This window comes from Trachemys scripta, chromosome 8 (genome assembly GCF_013100865.1).
Source record: "Trachemys scripta elegans isolate TJP31775 chromosome 8, CAS_Tse_1.0, whole genome shotgun sequence".
In the NCBI taxonomy this organism is placed as follows: Eukaryota; Metazoa; Chordata; order Testudines; family Emydidae; genus Trachemys; species Trachemys scripta.
In genome coordinates this window covers 77,522,272-77,542,780 of record NC_048305.1, presented here as the reverse complement: position 1 = coordinate 77,542,780, position 20,509 = coordinate 77,522,272, and the positions used below count along the sequence as shown (strand labels likewise).

Here is a 20,509-nt window from a genome sequence, read left to right as displayed (position 1 = left end):
GAGCTATCCACACAGACAGAGAGATCATATTACTGTGACTCAGAAAGCATGGATACAAAGGAAAATCCTTGCTGCAGTAGCTCATAGGATTGCTGCCACCAGCTTTGATTTTGATGGGTCACTTATGCTTGCAGGAAATGTAAAGATGTTAAATGTACTTTGAGTACAACTCCATTGTAACACTCCAGAATGGCAACATTATTATTATTTCGAATGCACAAATGTGCCAGGTACTTCACAGGAAATACATAAGAACAGATCAATGCATCATCACATCTTTGTAATGCAAAGATATTTTCCCCACAGAACACAGCAAGAAAGATAGCAATCCTAAGCATTAGAAAAAAGTTACCCATGGCAAAAAATGTTGTCCTCTGCAAGGAATATATTATAGGGGATAATCCTGCTCTAGCTCCTGCAGAGGGGAGTTGGACCGGATCAGGAGTTGTCTTGATATGGACCACATTTAATAGCAACATTACCGTTTGGACGGCTTCCCTCCCATTAATAAACACGCAATATTCCTGTGGCAACATTCCTTTACCTAGAATAGGAATACTGGGTAAAGCATGTATTTTTAAATTCTTTAATGCAGTTTAGCATTAGCATTTAATGCAGTTGGAAATGAAGAGCCAGCTGTCTATGGACTTGAAATCAGTAAGTGCTCTGCAGAACACTAGTAAATCTAAAATCACAATTTGGGAACATCTAGACTAGATGACCTAAAGGGTCCCGTCCACCTGTAACTTCTCCGACTATATATGAGTCCAAAGGCCAGGTCCTAAGAAGGCCACTGCCTCCATGTCAGCCACGCATGGGTGAAGGAGGTGGTGTTTCACCGCTGTGGCTAGCACATGCTTGGACTCTGTGACCACAATGCGAACTTACAGCTGTTTCTCACATCGTCCGTCGTCGCCCCCGCCCCCCGCCGCTGGATCTTGCTCTCCAGCTCTTGCGAGCAGTCGCTGTCTCTGGTGCTAGGTGTTGGTCGGGTGCCCAGCCAGCGCCCTGGGGCCCTTACCCTGGCTGGGGCTTTGGGGTGCTACCCTAGCGATCCGCGCTGCGGATGCCTGGGGGGCAGAGGCGCGGGCAGGGACGCAGTGATGTGCCCAGCCCGGCTGCAGCAGAGAGGAGTCCAAGGGAGGGTTTGCTCCGCCGGGCACTCGGGCTCCCACCCTGCCCGGGGACCCCAGGCAGCTCCTGGGCTCTCGCCAGCCGCCTCCCTCCCGGGCTGGGCCGGGTCCCCTGGGGGCGCCCGGCGGGCTGGGGGCGTGTCTCGCCGGCCAGGCCCGGGCGCAGCGGGCGGCCCCCGGCTCTCGCAGGAGGCAGGGGGTGGGCGAAGCTCTGCGCCTTTGTCTCCAGGCCCCCCCCCGGTCAGCGGTTCCGCCAGCCAGGCCCCCATTGGCGGAGGGGCGGTAACGTGACCAGCGAGGCGGGCGGAGCCTGAGGTGCCGGTTGGAGCCGGTCCCCCGCGGGGCGAGCGTGCGGCGGGGAGGCTGAGCGCCCGGCGCGCTGGGCCCTGGGGGACGCGGACCGGCCAGGTAAGCGGGGGCGGCGGCCGCAGCAAGCGCCTGGCTGCTCCTGACGGGCGGCGGCCTGAGGCTGGGGGAGCCGGGAGCACCGGGGCGGCCCGCCCGCCCGCCCGCCCGGAGCACCGGGGTGAGCTGCCCGCCCGGTGCCGGAGGCTGGGGGAGCGGCCTGCCCCCGCCCGCTGTGTGCCCCCGGGCATCTCCCATAGGAGGTGGGCTCCCGGGATCAGCCGCCGGCGTGCGCGGGGCGGGGGCGCGCAAGTTGCTGCCAGTGTCTCTGTCCGGCCCTAGTTACATTGCTGTGCCCCCCCGGGGGGGGGGGCGACAGTGGGTCTGGCTACCTGTGCCCTCCCACCCCCAAAAACGGGGGATTATCCTTCGGCGAGCAAAGACCCGTAGCGTGTGTGCATGTCCCATAGCTGCAATTAGCCTGAGGACAAACCTGTTCCTCTTGTGAACCTTGCCTGCAGGTGTGTGGGATGGGTGGGACCTAAAGCTTTATTCTGCTTTACATAAGTCGGTTTTCTTCGCGTGTTGTCTGGTGACCCTGTGGTCTAGGTTACCTCAGAGCTTGTTTTCTTCTCTCCCCAAAATACTGATGAGCAGAGATGAGCAAACCCCTAGATCCAGGTGTGAACTTAGTATCTGATCTTCAAAAGAGAGGGGCCCAAAGTCTGGATCTAAACATCCGATCAGTAGGAAAAAATCAGATCTGAAATTAGCAGCTCAGGCTTGTATTGTGAATGAATACCTCTGGGCTTCCTCCCAAGAAACCGTTCAACAGAAAACAAAGAAACTTGGCTTCTTGCACTTGCTGCTTTCCTATCTAAAATCAAACACAGCTTTTCTTTATATTCCGAGCCATGGTGTTGAAATATCAAAATGCAGTGGTAGAATGAAACTTGATTAGGTGGTGGTGCCTCCACCCTCTAGAGCAAAGCTAATCCAGTTTTCTGAACAGAAATGGGGAACTTGAGTTCTACAATAAAATTAAAATTACACTACAGTGATAAAACTGTCAAAATTGACTGCCCTGTAGCTTAACCTACCTTTAAAAGGGTGTCATTTAAACTGTCCTGATTATGGAAACTGTTTCTGAAATGAGAGCAAAAATGTTAATTTCTAGTTGATGCTATAGCAGGGGTTCTCAAACTGGGGGTTGGGACCCCTCAGGGGGTTCTGAGCTGTCAACCTCCACCCCAAACCCCACTTTTCCTCCAGCATTTATAATGGTGTTAAATATATTAAAATGTGTTTTTTAATTTACAAGGAGGGGGTCGCCCTCAGAGGCTTGCTATGTGAAAGGGGTCACCAATACAAAAGTTTGAGAACCACTGCTCTATAGTAACAAACCGAGGGCACTGAGTCCTTTACACTCTCGTGTGCTGGGCCGGCTTTAGGAAGTGTGGGGCCTGATTCGAATACCCGGCGGCGGTCCGGATCTTCGGTGGCACTTCGGCGGCAGGTCCTTCACTCGCTCCAGGTCTTCCGCGGCACTGAAGGACCTGCCACTGAAGACCCGGAGCGAGTGAAGGACCTGCCACCGAAGACCCAGACCGCGGCCGGGTGAGTAAAAATTAAAAAGTTAGGCACTCTTCTTTAGGGCGTGGGGGCCCTCTTAGGTGCAGGTGCAGGGCCCGATTTGGGGGAATCGGCCTAAAGCCAGCCCTGCATCTGTGAGAGTACGTATCCTGCTATGCCTCTGCTTTGCTTCTCTGTCCTTTCTTACTGAATTGATAGGGTAAGGCTCCTGCTTTCTGATGGCAGGATTCCTACATATGTTAATATCCTGCCTGATGTGCACATCCTCAAAGCAAAACACAGCTGGTATGTCTAATTTTAAGTATAGTGGCCTTATATGTTTTTTTAAATCTTTCAGAAAAAGATAAAATGGGGGTAAAAGTAAAGTGCAAATTCACTATATCCTCCAGTATTTAAGTACAAGCCTCAGGATATAAGTTGAAAGATTATCATGATTATTATGTGCATTGAATATGTGTGTTAGGAAGAAATGTTTATGCACCATATATAATCTTGCCCAGCTGGTTATGAGAGTTATGGGTGGAGCTTTGTTTTTCTCCCCACTCTCCTTTATTTAAAATGTCAGGTACTAGTTGCTGCCGGAGGCATGGTACTAGTTTAAATAGTGGTTCTTATATGTGATTTGTGGCAAATCCTAACTATTGATCATATGTACAGTATGGCTTGCAAAGCAGTTTGGATGGCATCTCATTGTACCTAGGTATTCAATTCTTAGTATAATCCCTAATTTTACGTTGGTATGTAGAATGACCTAATTTTACTGTGTTTTGTTAATTTTGCCTTAAAAACCGTTTCAAAGATGCCTGTGACAACATACTTTTTTGCTCATCCATACAAAAATGAAGTATACACTGACATCATTCAGGTCCTAGTTTGAACAGATTTACCCTAATGAAACAAGAAAAAACAAATGTTTTTAATGGTTACTTTAACAGAATAGCTGCTATAATAATGTGATGTTAAAATGTATTACAAAACTGCATTCTGGCTTCTCTGATGCCATTTTAGTCTAATATTCATGCACAACCTTTTTTATAATATCCTTTCTATTAAACCATTAGGGCATAGCCCTTGGGCTCTGTTGAGATTTGAAAAGATTTTTTTTTTTTTTGGTAACTATCTTACAGATGTTAAACTAGAAGGCTGACATCTTTATCAGTTCTTCTCTCCCATCTTCTAACCCGGTCTATCTTCTCCTACAAACTCTCTTTTCTTCATAGATAGAGAGGACTCAGTAACATTAGATAATGGAAGTAGAACAGGTCTGCCGCATCTTACGCGCATTTAACATGCGCGATTTCAGCTTTATGCGGTCAGCAAAAACAAAAAACGAGGAAAATAACAATTTTAATACTGTCCCTGTAGTGCGGGCGATTCCGCCCACCATTCAATGCAATGTAATTTTGACTATACGCGGTTTTCGCTTTACGTGCTAACCGCGGAACGGAACCCCCGCGTAAGATGAGACTCACATGTACCAACAGCTCCTTCTTCCACAAAGGCCAAGGGAAGAGGAGTTGATCTAAGTTTTTCTGTCACTTTCCCTTTCTTCCAGGAAGTCAAAATGCTCATGAGGAGGAAGACAATTGCATTTTTCCTGTTGAATTTCCTGTATAGTTGTAACAAACTGAGGGCACTGGAACATCTAGAGTAGATGAAACATGCTGAGTAACTTCGGGGTAATTTTCAGCGACACTAAATAATCATCCCTCAGAATTGGGAATGGTACACTACAAGATAAATTCTATAGAGCAAGCTGCTATAGTGGGAGCACAAAGTATAGCATTTTTGGTAGGTTCCTAACACTTCTCCTGTTCCACCAGTGCATGACCAGACCAGCCAAGTGTCACTCTTCTCAGAGATAGTGCTGGAGAGAGACCTTCCCCCATAAAATACTTTGTAATGTATGGAAAGGTCATGCATTGGGCTGGGAGTCAGGAGACCATGAGTTCTAGGCTCTCACTGTTAATATTTCTGCAGTTCACAATCTTTATTATTTATCAAGGCCTTATACCCTACTTCGGAATATTATGACAGACCCAAGTCTTATCCCCTTAGATCAGTGGTCTCCTACCTTTTTACGTCTAAGATCACTTTTTGAATTTAAGGGCAACCCAGGATCTACCCTGCCCCTTCCCCGAGGCCCCCTCTGCTCACTCCATCCCCTCCTCTTTCCATTGCTCACTCTCCCCCACCCTCACTCACTTTCAGGGGTGAGGTAGAGAGTTGGGGTGCAGGAGGGAGTGAGGGGTGCAAGCTCTGGGAGGGAGTTTGGGTACAGGAGAGGGCTGGGGCAGGGGGTTGGGGTGCAGGATGGGGTACAGGGTGCTGGCTCTGAGAGGGGGGTCAGGGCTGGGGTTTGGGGTGCAGGAGGAGGTATGGGGTGCTGCTCTGGGAGGGGGCTCAGGGATGGGGTTGGGGTGTGGCCTCCTGCCGGGCACCACTTACCTCCAGTGGCTCCTGGTGTGTGGTGTAGTGTGGCTGCCGCTAAGGGCTGGGAGGCTGAGGCCACGTGGCTCCGTGCGCTGCCTCTCTCTGGAAGCACTGCCCCCGCAGATCCCATTGACCACAGCTCCCCGTTCCCAGCCAATGGGAGCTGTGGGGCGGGGTGCTTGCAGGCAGGAGCAGTATGCGGAGGGAGACCCCTGCCCCCGGGCCTGCGCTGGCCGCTTCTGGGAGCGGCGTGGGGCCGGGGCAGGCAGGGAGCCTGCCTTAGTGGCAGCTCTGCTACACTGCCAGAGATCACGATCGACTGGGAAATCCTCTAGGATCAACCAGTCGATTGCGATCAACTGGTTGGTGACCACTGCCTTACACTACCTTCCATGTTACAGGTATCTATCAGATCTCTCACCATTCACCAGATACCATAGATCCTCAGCATAGGCTTCAATGTCCAATTGACTCTTTCTACCAGACCGTTAGTCTGTGGATGATAGAGGGATGCCTGTTAAGAACAAAAAAATGGTCATACTGGGTCAGGTCAATGATCCATCTAGCCCAGTATCCTGTTTTCTGACAGTGGCCAGTGCCAGATGCTTAGAAGGAGTGAACAGAACAGGGCAATCTATTGAGTTATCCATCCCCTGTCATCCAATCCCAGCTTTTAGCATGCAGCAACAGTCAAGCATTTCATAAAGTCTAAACACATTCTTGTAATTCTATTGCCTATTTTAACAATATAAACACACAGGTGAGCCAGAGGATTCCATCTATTTGTCATTGATCAATAGAGACATGGGAACGAGCTGGCACCTGATCTACCAGCATCATACATACCCATCAATAAGGAATCTGATTATAATATAACATGGTAGTAGGGAGGCAGCTGTTTTTATTAACTTTTTGTAGTTTTAATTTATTTATTTAGATAGTAAATCATGTTTATAAAACATTTGACTCACTCAGATGACATTAGAAAGATTGTTTCCTTTCTTAAAAGATGCAGCACATTTCAATCTTGTATCCAAAACCAATATTGTCACCAACCATAATAAAGTGATACCAGCTTTTTTAAAAATCCCTTAATCACATTAAATTATAAGCTTTCTATAATTTAAAGTAATTCTAGTTCCAGTATACAGTTTGACAACATGAATCTTCCTATTAGCTCAGGAATTGTATTGACAAATATTATAGTTTAGACATTAAATACTGTAATTTTTTAGGAAAATATTGCTCTTTGAAATACAATGATTATGCTATTGGCACTATAAAATCTGAATAATTAAAAAATTTAAAATATTAAGTTTATCCTGTGAAGAACAACAAATCTGAAAACTTAACTGCTATATTGTGGAGGGGTGAATTTGGGAACTGAATTGAAATTGTCATGTCTGAGTCTCCAGCCAGTGGTTTTATATTGATCAAAAGCATGATAATTTATGATTTCTAATCTGCAAGAAATGGAGGAGAGTGAAACTAATTCCTATATTGCTTTGCTTGTGGATTAGCATCATGTGAAAACTGACTGAGTAAATGTTAGACATCTTGTTTAAATATTAACGTTGTAGTGACACTGACCCCAGTTCAGCAAAGTACTAAAGCATGTGCTTAACTGAAGTGGGATGGGATCACTGATATGCTCAAGTACCAAGTATCGGCAATGGTGTCTCTACATGGCCCACCTCAGCCAGCTTTTCAGCCTTGACAGACTTGGGCTTGCACTACCACACTAAAAATCGCTGTGTAGCCGTTGTGGTTTGGGCTGGAACTCAGGTTCTGAAGCCTAGAGAAGGGGGTGTGCTTCAGAGCCTGATCTCCAGCCCAAGCTGCAACTTCAGAGCGCTGTCTACACAGCTATTTTTAGCATGATAGTGCAAGTCCCTCAAGCCTGAGTCTGTCAGCCTGGACTGAGAGGATCGCTGCTGCAGGCTGTGTAGGTGGACCAAACAGAGTGCACTCTGTCTCACACCAACAATCTAAAAGTGCACAGGTAAGGACCTCCAGTATTGTATTTGCTAAAGTTCTTAATTGACATCAATGTTAGTAAGCTTATTAAACTTGGTTCAGAGTTTGTAGTATTTAGATGAAAATTTATAGTGGTGTTTCAAAGGCAACCTACAGAGAAGTGATTGTTCTTGTAATATTGCTAACTGAAGAAGCAGATATTGAATCTCAAAAGTAAAAGATTTTGTCAATCTTAAACCACTTTTTAAGGTGACTTGAGTAGCGCTCTTGTAAAGAACTTAATGCATTGTATTTTACTTCCCATATTATGTAATGTATAACTTGGCCTTGATGGCAGTATAAAAAGTAAGTGTGTGTACAGATATTGAATCATGTTTTGCATTCACCTTGTGCAACTCAGTGAGATTACTCCAGGTCCTCAGTGCAATATTTGGCTTTTTGTGTTTGCGCTCAGTTTGAAGACATAACATTGCTAGTAGTTACATTAAGAGATGGGGTGTGTGTGTGTAACAAGATTTATAAAGGGTCACATTTAGGCACTAACAATGTTAATGTGTGCTCTAAAGTAGGGGTGGGAAATTGCAGTACTTCATTTAAAATTTTTTAACAGAGTTGGCCCTACAGTCCTGCAACAGCACAATATGCAGGGTGTAACATGGACCCAAAGTACACTGTGGAGGCAGCTCACTCGTTATCTGAAGAATGGAAATCTCTTGCTAGTTGGCCACCTCAGAAATATAGTTTTCTCCTCTGCCCCCCACTACTTCACAAAAATTGGTTTTATGGCTTAATTTGATACATATTCACTTTCACTCAGTGATAGTAAGGTGGACTTAAGATTTTTGCATAATGTTTATAAGTATAGTACTCGAGACCTTACAAGATTTGTGGGCATACAATAGAGCTGATATCAATACTCTACCACCACATCAATTTGTGCCACTATATCAATTTGTAATTACCGTATATACTCGTTCATTAGCCCATTCGTTTATAAGCCGATCCCCCAAAATGGATAGCTGTATGACCCTTTCATAAGCCGACCCTATATTTCAGGGGTTGGAAAACTTTGGCTCCTAGCCCATCAGGGAAAGCCGCTGGTGGGTCGGGATGTTTTGTTTACTTGGAGCGTCTGCAGGCATGGAGCCCCTCAGCTCCCTGTGGCCATGGTTCGCCATTACCAGCCAATGGGAGCTATGGGAAGTGGCCACAGGGAGCTGAGGGGCTCCATGCCTGCAGACGCTCCAGGTAAACAAAACTACAATATATTAGATCAGGGATCGTCAACCTTTGGCACGCAGCCCACCAGGGTAAGCACCCTGGTGGGTCGGGCCGGTTTGCTTACCTGCCGCGTCCGCAGGTTCAGCCGATCACGGTTCTCACTGGCCGCTGTTCGCCACTCCAGGCCAATGGGAGCGTCGGGAAGCGGCGCGGGTCAAGGGATGTGCTGGCTGCCTTTTCCAGCCGCCCCCATTGGCCTGGAGCGGTGAACTGCGGCCAGTGGGAGCTGCGATTGGCCGAACCTGCCGACGTGGCAGGTAAGCGGCCCGGCCCGCCAGGGTGTTTACCCTGGCGGGCCGTGTGCCAAAGGTTGATAATCCCTGTATTAGAAATTCAATTCAATGATTCCATAGAGTTAAAAATAATCAAATTTTGGTGTAGACCCATTTATAAGCTGACCCCTGCTCTTTGATGCATCATGTTTTTACCAAAAATATTCGGCTTTTGAATGAGTATATACAGTACACATCCAAAATTAGTTGAATCTTACTAGGCTGACTTTGAATCACAGCTGAGTCTTTTTAGAACCAGAAATATTTCATCTTGTTTAATAAGAGATGCACTAACCACCAAGAACAACTTAGTCAGCTAAAATAAATCAGCTTTCCAATGACAGGGCTAGAATGATATATATTCTGTTCTGTAGTGTTGCACCTATACTTATACTTCCATGGATTTAGTTACAGTGTAGGACGGGTCGGCAACCTTTCAGAAGTGGTACGCTGAGTCTTCATTCATTCACTCTTAATTTAAGGTTTCGCGGGCCACTAATACATTTTAATGTTGTTAGAAGGTCTCTTTCTATAAGTTTATAATATATAACTAAATGATTGTTGTATGTAAAGTAAATAAGGTTTTTAAAATGTTTAAGAAGCTTCATTTAAAATTAAATTAAAATGCAGAGCCCCCCGGACTGGTGGCCAGGACTCGGGCAGTGTGAGTGCCACTGAAAATCAGCTCGCGTGCCGCCTTTGGCACGCGTGCCATAGGTTGCCTACCCCTGATGTACAACTTGGAAATAATAAACTCAGAATCTCCTATCTTCCCTTTTGGAAAAGCTGTTTTAAGAGGACAGCTCACTTACTTATCAGATCAGCGGTCGTGGGTCACCAGTGTTGTTAGATTTTTGGCTGCGTATGTGTGTTTTTCCTGTGTGCTGCCCCAACTTTGTGCAGACAGCCAGCACAGCAGACCCCCAGCAAACCACCAAATGACCACAAGATCTGTTAAGCTACGAAGGCACTAGGTCAGGTTTATTGTCAACAAAGCACGGTAATAGCACCTGGCACACTTTACAAGGATAGCGAGGAGTCCTGTGGCACCTTAAAGACTAATGGATTTATTTGGGCATAAGCTTTTGTGGGTAAAAAAAAAAACCCACTTCTTCAGATGCATGGAGTGAAAATTACAGATGCAGGCATAAATATACTGACACATGAAGAGAAGGGAGTTACCTTACAAGTGGAGAACCAGTGTTAACAAGGCCAATTCAGTCAGGGTGGATGTGGTCCACTCCCAATAATTGATGAGGCGGTGTCAATAACAAGAGAGGGAAAATTGCTTTTGTAGTGAGTCAGCCACTCCCAGTCCCTATTCAAGCCCAAATTAGTGGTGTTAAATTTGCAAATGAATTGTAGCTCTGCAGTTTCTCTTTGAAGTCTGTTTTTGAAGTTTTGTTGTTGTTGAAGGATGGCTCCTTTTAAATCTGTTGTTGAATGTCCAGGGAGATTGAACTATTCTCCTACTGGATTTTGTGTTTTACCATTCCTGATGTCTGATTTGTGTCCATTTATTCTTTTACGTAGAGAAAAGAAAGAAAAAAAGAATAAATGCTCAAATAAATCTGTTAGTCTTTAAGGTGCCACCGGACTCCTCGTTGTTTTTGTGGATACAGACTAACACAGCTACTCCTCTGATAGTTTGAGGATACTAAGACATGTATGCCTTTGACAATGGATGCAGCTCAGTGAATGGCGGAACTTTACATTCCCCTCTCGGCTGGACCAAGACATTTGCTTAGAGATACCTCTATATACCCTGATACAAACAGGTTATGTCCTGCCCCTCTGACACAGTTAGTTACTGCCCCCTGATGTGGCTAGTTATCACCCGTTTCCTTGTACGTGTTGGTTTGATTAAAACATTTTTATTTATTACACTGTCATCCTGACTTTATCTTTTAGGAGGGGTCAGTATGTTCCTGTTATCCTTTTTGTATCATCCTTGATATTGGAATGTTCTGGTGCCACTCTTCTGGAATGTGTTTGCATAAGTACTTTGTGACTAGCACTTCTTAGGAATGTGTGTTTCTGCAATATCAGCCCTGTTCTTGCCAGATTCTGTGAAGTTGCAAGCAGACAGAGCATGACGTTTGCCCACAGTCTGACTTTTGCTAACTTTGCTTTATATCCACAAAGCTTGCCCACTACTTTAGCTCAGGCCTCATACCAGCCTCTAATACAAGGGCTTATGTCTCGAGCTCTCTTCCTACTACACCATCTACTGTCAGCAAAATTTAGAAGCTCTTGAAAACTTTCTAGACAAGTGGGGTTTTTTTGTTTTTTGTTTTTTTTAAATCAGCATTAATCTTAAACTTTTAGCTGTATTTCAGTGTGCTGGGAATTGATTTGATATATATAATGCATGTATTTTTGTAAAATACATTTTGACCTGCTAATCTCATTTAGATTTGTTGTTCTTAACAACTGTTCTTCTAACAAAGCTGTGTAAATCTTATCAATGTTGGAAAAACATCAGCTTGCTTTTTAGTTTAGATTCAGTGATCTTGAAAAATTCTGCTTATTTGTACCAGATAATTGTTCAAGTAATTTTAGCAATATAAAAGCTATTCTAACCAGAACAAAGTGCATAAAGAGTGCATTTAGACTACCGAGATTAGAGTAGAGAGAATAAACACATTATGGATACTCCAGATGGAATAGTACTGGCCATGAATTGTGCAGAGTCGTTAGTGTGTAGAGCCATGCTATTTATTTCTGTGTGAGCCTGCTCTTTGATTGCTTGGCTATAATAATAATGCCTAGCTCCTATGTAGTACTTTTCATTAGCAGATCTCAAAGTGCTTTTACAAAGGAGGGTTGTATCATATATCCATTTTACAGATGGTGTGGGGGGGAGTTGCAGTAACTTGCCCTAGGTGACCCAGCAGGCCAGGCAGAAGCATTACAATTAGGTGTGCTAGAGACCATAAATAGTTCAATAGTATAAAGCCGTTCCAAAAGTGAAGAAATTTAAGTTCATGTAAAATGGAGATGACGAAAATCCATGACCTCTTGTACATTTTATAGCACTGGACATAATTTTTTTCAAAGCACAGTATTACATTTCAATCTTAGTTTCTTGGTGTTCATAGGTCCTAGTATGTTGGAGCAAGACCAGCAGAATCCCTGCAGCTTTTGAATAATTTTCATAGATTTTAAGGCCAGAAGGGACCATTGTGGTAATCTAGTCTGACCTCATGCATAACAGAGACCATAGAATTTTGCCCAGTAATTTCTGCATCAAGCCCTAAACTTCTTTTCTGAGTTAGAAGATGTCTTTTAGAAAGACATCCAATCTTGATTTGAAGATTTCAAGTGATGGAGACTCCATCACACCCCTAAACAAGTCCTTCCAATGGTGAATTATCCTCACTGTTAAAATTTACACCTTAACATCTAGTCTAAATTTGTCTAGCTTCAGCTTTAATCTGTTAGGCAGCTACTAACAGAACTATTGACCCCTTGTATCCCTACCTTGCACCAAAATATGGAGAGACAACCCTCATAGACCTCATATCTCCAAAACACCCCCTCTGACTGAGAGCTCTGCTTTTAAGGGGTTATCTTTGAAGTACTGTAGGCTGGCCCTGTGTGGATTTACATGAGTGCCTGCACTTTCTGGGGTGCCTCAAGGGGCATTTGAAGACACTGCTTGTTTTTCAGTGACCTGGGTGGCACATCAGAAAGTAGTTAAGGAAAAAAAACAGTAGAGACTGTAAGATGGGAGCCACAGAGAAGAGATTCCTACCTTACCTGAAGAAGCTTTTTCTTGCTCTAGGAGATGTCTATACTGCATCTGGGAGCGAGCCTCCCAGCCTGGGTCCACAGGAGCCCCCTGTGGTAGTGGGGCTCCTCCTGGCAGGGCCGGCTCTAACGTTTTTGCCACCCCAAGCACCAAAAAAAAAAAAAAGTCGCGATCGGCGGCAAGTCCTTCACTCCGAGAGGGAGTGACGGCCCCGCCGCCGAATTGCCACTGGACGTGCTGCCCCTCTCTTCATTGGCCACCCCAGGCACCTGCTTGCTAGGCTGGTGCCTGGAGCTGGCCCTGCCTCCTGGCGCTCTAAAAATAGCTGTGTCAATGTTGCTGTTTGAGCTGGAGCTCAGGCCTTCAAGCTCCCCCCCTCCCTCCCCCCAATCTTCATAAAGCTGGAAGGTATGCCTCTTGGCTCTGTGCTGGCCTGAGGTAGTCAGGATGAAGGAGCTCCATGTCTGGGGCCTGCATAGCCATGTAAGGATGTGGGGAGCCCGTCGCAGATCCTGATCTTTCTGTCTGATATGGACCTGTGGTGATTACTGGTGCTTCAGGATTATTGTAAAGTCTCATAGGGCTGCCATACTGGGAAGGAGTAGAGAAAATAAGGGGGTAAGGGGAATCCCCAAGCTTGTCAAAAAAGTTTCCTTGGTATAGGATGTTTGTAATGATGGTGTCTTGAATCCTGTTCTTGGTGACAGCTCTGTTTCAGAGTTGTCAGCCAGGAGTACTGAATTAGTGCAAGATAGCCCCCTTTATAGGGACTCTTTTCCCCCTCTTCCCCCAGGTTCAGACTTTAGGTAGCCACTGAGAATGCACCCACTTTCCTAATACCCTTTTTCAGAGCTCACTGTGGGTGAAATCTGTGATATCAAAATTAAATTGCTCCATAACATTCATGTAGTCACCTCTGTGCAGAGGTTTCTCCCCTTTCCCTCCTCTTCCCTCCCCTGATTTGGTTATGGATTTGCAAAATGGACCCAGTAGCTCTGTGCTAAGAGACAGTTGGGGCTGGATTTTAGCCCTAAATGCTGTAGGATTCAGTTCTTTGTCATTGTAGCTTGGCTTGCTAAGTAGCAGTAGCACACCTTGTTGGTTTCTTAAATACAGATTAACTTTTAATTTTTTATTGTATCCTTATGTTCCTCTGTCTAAATGGTTCCCTGTGAAGTGTTTGTGCATGAAGGATGCATTGCTTTCCTGGCTATATTTGATATCAGCATTAGCTAGATTATTTGATGGGATGGTGGTAGCAGTGGTTAATGTTTTTGCATTATACAATACTGATAAAGTATCATTCTGCTGTCTGAAAGTAGGAGAAATATCTATGGACATTTTTGTCTGTATTATTTTCCCTTGGAGCAAATCCTGCAGAACCAGAATCTCCATCAACTATAGCAATTAGCACCTTCTCCAAAGTATAAACTAAGTTAGTGCATGTACTGCTGGAAGACAGAGAAGGGACAGCTAATAAGGAGACTGGGAAGGGGTCTGTACCCCAGAGGTGCCACCTAGTGGTTGGGTGAGAGCATGACAGATACTTTTCAGTCTTGAGCCACCTGATGATAGCCACTCCAGCCCCGCAGTGGTTTGTCCCCTTTGTGATTCAGCCCTCCATTTAGGGCACAAGTTGTGTCCACCCCTTCTGGGATATGTAAAAGGTCCACCAAATGCTAGTTCCACTGCCCAGCAAGGGACTTCAGGCTTCACCCAGCCAAAGTCCCAGACTCAGGACTCTCTGGGTTATGGGGTCTTCCTCATCCTGAGTCTAGTCTCAACGATAGGCTTTTTGCCTCCAGCCCTATTAGGAGGCAGGTTGGGGAACCCAGGGCCATCCTCTTCACCAAATTCTGATCCAGGACCCCAAGGTAGGCAACTGAGTCCTGCACCCTGGAGTGCTGTGCGTCTGTCTCCTTGGATCACTTCCTATCAGCCGCCCAACACAAGAGGGAACAGCAAAGCCACGTAAACAAAAGAAATCAAAGAATAAATCTCCCAGCTTGCAGAGTCCTTTTCCCTGAGCAGGTCAGACCATCAATAGTCAGGGGCATCTGTAGCTGGGCCTCCCACAGTGCTCCTTTTGCAGAGCTTCAGGTTGTAGATCTGCTTACCTCCATAGGCAGCCTGTAACTAAAAGGGGAACAGAGTAGCTCAAGGTCCTCTTCCAGCCTATGCATGCATTGCAGGTGTGGCTTGTACACCCCGTCACAGAGACCCATACAAGGTTTCAATCGGGAAACAATTCCTCTGGCACACTTCAATAATTTGGGTTGTCAGAATAACCAAAGCAAGGCTCCGAATTGAATAGTCCAAGAATGCTAGTATTTTACAGCTCAGCATCTATAAGGCTGCAGCAAGAGAAACTGAAATGGGACATTGCCCCCAAGTCACTGGATAGCAAATAGAATTTGCTGGAACTATGTATTAGATACTTGACTATATTTGTAGTCTTTCCACCTCTCAATCCTTGTCTTTGTCATCACGCTTTCTCCAGTGTGCCATGGTCAAACATGCTCACCAGTGACTCTGACCTCACACAGTCAGCTTAGGGCAGACAGCCCTGCCGGGTGGATTAAAAAACAACAATGTATTATAAAAAAATAAAAAAATATTTTTTAATTTAAATACATTGTCTTTTAAAAAATATAAACATACTTAAAATTATGACAACTTATGTTAAGGCCTAAACTTACTATAGAATAATCATTTAAATAAAAATAAAATACACACAGATTTCAAAATGGAAGTATTAGGATGAAAGTCCAAGTCCATGATGTGGCTGACAAAATCCAGGAAACACAACTTTGTTAGTTTGGATGCAAGCAGAGGATGAATGAAAGGGATCTGCTGAAGATAGCTTGGCAGAAAGGGGGTGCTAAAAAAGAGAAACTGAGGAAGCAGTGGATCGATTGCATCAAAGAAGATGGTAAGCAGGTGGACCTTAATGCCACCTCAGATGGACAAAGATGGTGAATGCTTACACAATGATCTGACCCCAGTTGAGGAGATAAGGAAAAGAAAGATTTAAATTTAAAAAAACATTCCAGCAGTACATTTGCTGCTGAAGTTCTGAAGAACATCACATCACTGAACTGGAGGAAGTCACTGGGTAAGCATCTTAAAACAGAGTTTTTGAAGTGTTAAACCAGCTTTTAACAGCAGTAGCCTCTTCCGCAGGTGCATTGAGAATATTTTCTTCATTTGAATTTATTCAGCTAGTTCAGTTTAATGATTATTTATAATATAAGAACGGCCATACTGGGTCAGACCAATGGTCCATCCAGCCCAGTATCCTGTCTTCCGACAGTGGCCAGTGCCAAGTGCTTCAGAGGGAATGAACAGAACAGGTAATCGTAAAGTGATCCATCCCCTGTCGCTCGTTCCCAGCTTCTTGCAAACAGAGGCTAGGGACACTTCAGAACATGGTTTTGCATCCCTGCCCATCTTGGCTAAAAGACATTTATGAACCTATCCTCCATGAACTTATCTAGTTCTTTTTGAGCCTTGTTATAGTCTTGGCCTTCACAGAATCCTCTGGCAAAGAGTTCCACAGGTTCACTGTGCATTGTGTGAAGAAATAGTTCCTTTTTGTTTGTTTTAAACCTGTTGCCTATTAATTTCATTTGGTGAGATTCTCTGTGTTATGAGAAGGACTAAATAACATTTCCTTATTTACTTTCTCCACACCAGTCATGATTTTTATAGACATTTATCATATCCCCCCTTAGTTGTCTCTTTTCCAAGCTGAAAAGTCCCAGTCTTATTAAACTCTCCTCATATGGAAGCTGTTCTATACCCCTAATCATTTTGTTGACCTTTTCTGTACCTTTTCCAATTTCAATATATTTTTTTTGAGATGGGGCAACCAGATCTGCATACAGTATTCAAGATGTGGGTGTGTCATAGATTTATATAAAGGCAATATGAAAATTTCTATCTTCTTATCTATCCCTTTCCTAATGATTTCCAACGTTCTTCCCTTCTTTACCATATCTTCACTTTCTCACTCTCATAATATTGGGTGTCCTTATCCTGTAGGTTAGTATATTAATTAGGCAAAGCTCATTAGTATATACTAATGTCAGTTGAATTACCATGGTTACCTGCAGTTGAGCATCTGCTGATGTCCCCTTCCAAAAATACTCTAAACTGGTGCAATCTGCCTTCTTGCGGTTACCTACCAACAGATTGCAATGCTTGTGATTATTACAAAACAATAAACAAAGTCTTGTGCCATCTCATGACTTAAGGTCACTATTAGTTTAATTACGTATGCTAATTTATTGAGCAACAATTCCTACTCAGGCTATAAGGCTTTATGCTAACTGCTTAAGCTATTCTTATAGTTCCAGGCCTATAGGTCACTTGTGTCCCTGCTATCACTTCCTTACCCCTTTATCTTCTAATATCTACTATAATTATTACATGGCTACAATTAAAATTCATTTAAATCAAGATATCCTGCCTGCTGAGTTTAAATCATGATTAAAATCAGTCCACCCTTTAGCCATGCATTCACACACAAGCCACCTTCTTCTCAACTCCTACATACTCTCTACAGTTTTTCACAGCTAGAAAATCAAGTAGAAGTCCAAACCTAAATCCTTCTTTTTTCCAGTCTTCTCTCTCTGGGCCTTGGACTATTACAATAAAGAATTGCTTCGTAACTGGATCCAACCTCTGATCAAAGGCAGGGCATACAGTGCTGGAGTTGCCTTTAGCAACAGTCAGAGAAAATACTTGGCTTTTTGAATTAAATCAATATAATTACATAAACTCCTATCATGAAAACCCTCTCAATGTGGATGCAATGGGAAAGATTGTAAAGAAGTTAGTCATACAGAAGAAAACTGACTTGCCAGATTCAAGCAGTACTGTGGGTCCATAATGCTCTCGCAGTCCATGTTATGTAAATTCAGTAAAACATCTAGGGAACAAGCTAACTTTTATCTGTAAGGGTACCTTATGTGTGCATTGAGCATTGTTAGCTTAATTCTTATTCTTCCCACCCACATTCTTTGTACGGTTCGCGAACTAACCTCTCCTGCTGTGATCAAGTGTCCCTTCTCGAGGGCCAACGTGAATTGGTTTTCCTCTTTGCCAGCTTGCAGAGTTTTGCCTGTCTGTGTATTTGGACTGCTTTGTTTTCTTGATACACTTTAATGTTTTGCATATTGGAAGTTTTTGTATGGTGCTGAGATACCTGGTGATATTTAAAAGTGTCAGATGTCCTAGTGAGGGAAGGCCATATATTTCAGTTCTGTGAGGTGTCACTATTGGTAACTCTTTTCCCCCACAATTGAAGTGCTTGATATTTTGACTGCCAAAGCAAAAAAAAAAAAAAACACCTCCGGGAGCGCAACTGCCGAAGCGAAAAAAAAGGTGGCCGGAATCCCTCCCCTGCAATTGTGCAACCCCAAGCACATGCTTGGTTTGCTGGTGCCTCGAGCCGGTCCTGTACAGCATTCCATTAGGCGGTGGTTTGGTTAAGTTGGTCCTATTTTCATTGTGTATGAATGTTGGAAGTGATGATTTCCAATAGAATCAATTTATAAATCTTATATTGTGTTCTCTATAGTGTACCCTTTAAGGTTTTTAAAGCATTTATTGATATTGAAAACAGTTCATAATTGTCCATGTATAATAACTGGTTTGCGTTATCTCTATAGGAATTGTCAAGCAGAAATTCCAACAGCAGAGCTCCCAAGTGACTGGCATTCAGCAGGTAAGACCAGTGTTTTGAACGCTGAAAAAACTCTGCCTTATCTCTCTTTGTATTTAAAATAAGATAAGCAGAGGTTTCACCACTTCAGAAACTAAGTAAAAGGAGCAAGTGCAGAATTCTTCTGCTTAGCATTTAAAAAATGAATTGCACTATAGACTCTATGTGGGTGTATAGACCAAATAACTAAAAGAAAAATCAACAAGCATTGTAATAAGGTCAAATAAATAAAACATGAAGAGCAAATAAAACCTATGCCTTTATAATAGCAAAGAATTCACCATTTGGATTCCTTGTAAAATTGATCTGGAGCATTCTATGCAAGATAGCTTCTTATATCTGCCTTTTCTATATTCAACATTTTAGATGCCATAGATTAGGACTTTTGCTTCAGAATTTGTACAAATCTTTGTCAGGCAAATTTGTAGTTAATAAATTAAAGGTACAACCATGTTTCATTGACAAAATAATTTTAAAAAGTTACTGTAAGTGCTCTTCAGAGTAAGCTTAGATTTGAGGACGGGGGTTTAAAACTCGTAGGATGAACATAAATGTTTTGACACATTTGGTCTGGGCAAGCAGTTGACTCTAAGTGCTATTAAACTAGTAGAAATACAGGTGTAAACCAAATCTGTATTTTCCTGCCAGGTGGACAAACAGAACTATATGTTATGTGCTTATACTGAAGACTGTCTTGCAGAAAGAATGAAGAGACCCATGGTGTCTTAGAGCTTGTCAATATGGGAAAGGGTTTTTTTTCAGTATCACTTTAGCGTTTTTTGGTATAAACTGCTTTGGGTCCATGCAAGTTTTTTTTTTTTTTTTTTTTTCCAATTTATCTGGCATCTGATCTGGTGAAATAACTCTGTTATACAATGAGTTATACTGCTAAAAGGTTCATGTGGATGTATCCCTATTTTTAATTAACCATACTGTTTCAGGTAGTCCTCCCACTCTTCTAGCGATATCTGCTTGACATCACAGAAGTAATGCCAACTCCTCCAACTCATCCAAAGCCGCCTGCCTGTATGATTGCCAGTACATCTGGTACACCTTATTCATATTAATGACAGTCAGGATCATGGTGCTTAGCTGTGCTTCTTCCATGCTGCCTGAGGTGTTTGGGCAGTTGGAAAATGGTCCTAGCCCACTAAAACCAGATGAGTTTATGGGATACCAGGAGAGGAATCATGGGAGTTTTCCTATTTTGTATTTCTGTTGACCCCAAGTCCTGGCATTCCAGTAGGTTTTGGTAGGTATCCCACAGTGCTCTGTGAGAAAAATCCCTGAACGCATTGAGCCTGGCAGCAGAACATGAGGTATCTGCCCAAAATGCAGAGCAATTTAAAATAAAAAAAAAAGTTCAGAGCCATGTGGACACAGTGACTCACAGAGGAAGTACATTAAGTCGGCATCAACAAAGCGGTGTGGATGTACTTTCACTGTAGTTACAACAGTATAACTATAGTAGAAAAACCTATACTGGGAAAAAATTTCCTTTGTAGACAGGTCCTAAGTTTCGCTGCCTGACCTGTTGGGCTAATATTCAAAGTGTAGCACCTCACCATATGAACTGGACAAAAGTCTTCTGTGTGCCTTATGTTTGAGGTCTCAGTAGTAAACTAGTAATGGTCCGCATGACTCAGCTTACACAGAACTTGCAAGAAGGTAATAAAGATATGGCCAAAAATATCTGCCTATGGTGAGATGGTATGATCCACACTGCCAGACACCCAGCATAAAGCACATGTTGCCTAATGAGGACTTGAAGAGAAAAGTACAAGTTAAACTCTCCACTCTAAAATAGTGAAATTGAAGAAAATCTAGCAGGGGAAGGTGATATCTTCACTGTGTAGGTTTGAAGTCTGGAGAGGGTTTAGCTACTGAGATAATTATGCTCTCCAGCAAGATTTCTCAGGGGTATTAGTTACTTGCCCTTATTAAGGATTTCAAGAGGTTAGAATAATTTGTTCTAATAATTGGGCTGGTATCT

General features: G+C 43.6%; 1 protein-coding gene across 2 annotated transcripts in view; it reads left to right on the top strand.

Annotated features, from left to right (window-relative positions):
- Window positions 1-1,451: 1,451 nt before the first annotated feature.
- The window catches only part of LRRC8B (leucine rich repeat containing 8 VRAC subunit B), a 38,879-nt gene continuing 19,821 nt past the window's right edge, over window positions 1,452-20,509 (top strand). For both annotated transcript variants that reach the window (XM_034779298.1, XM_034779297.1), the window contains exons 1-2: window positions 1,452-1,541; window positions 18,464-18,519. The gene's annotated coding sequence lies outside the window, so the exon portion shown is untranslated. The remainder of the gene's footprint in view (window positions 1,542-18,463; window positions 18,520-20,509) is intronic.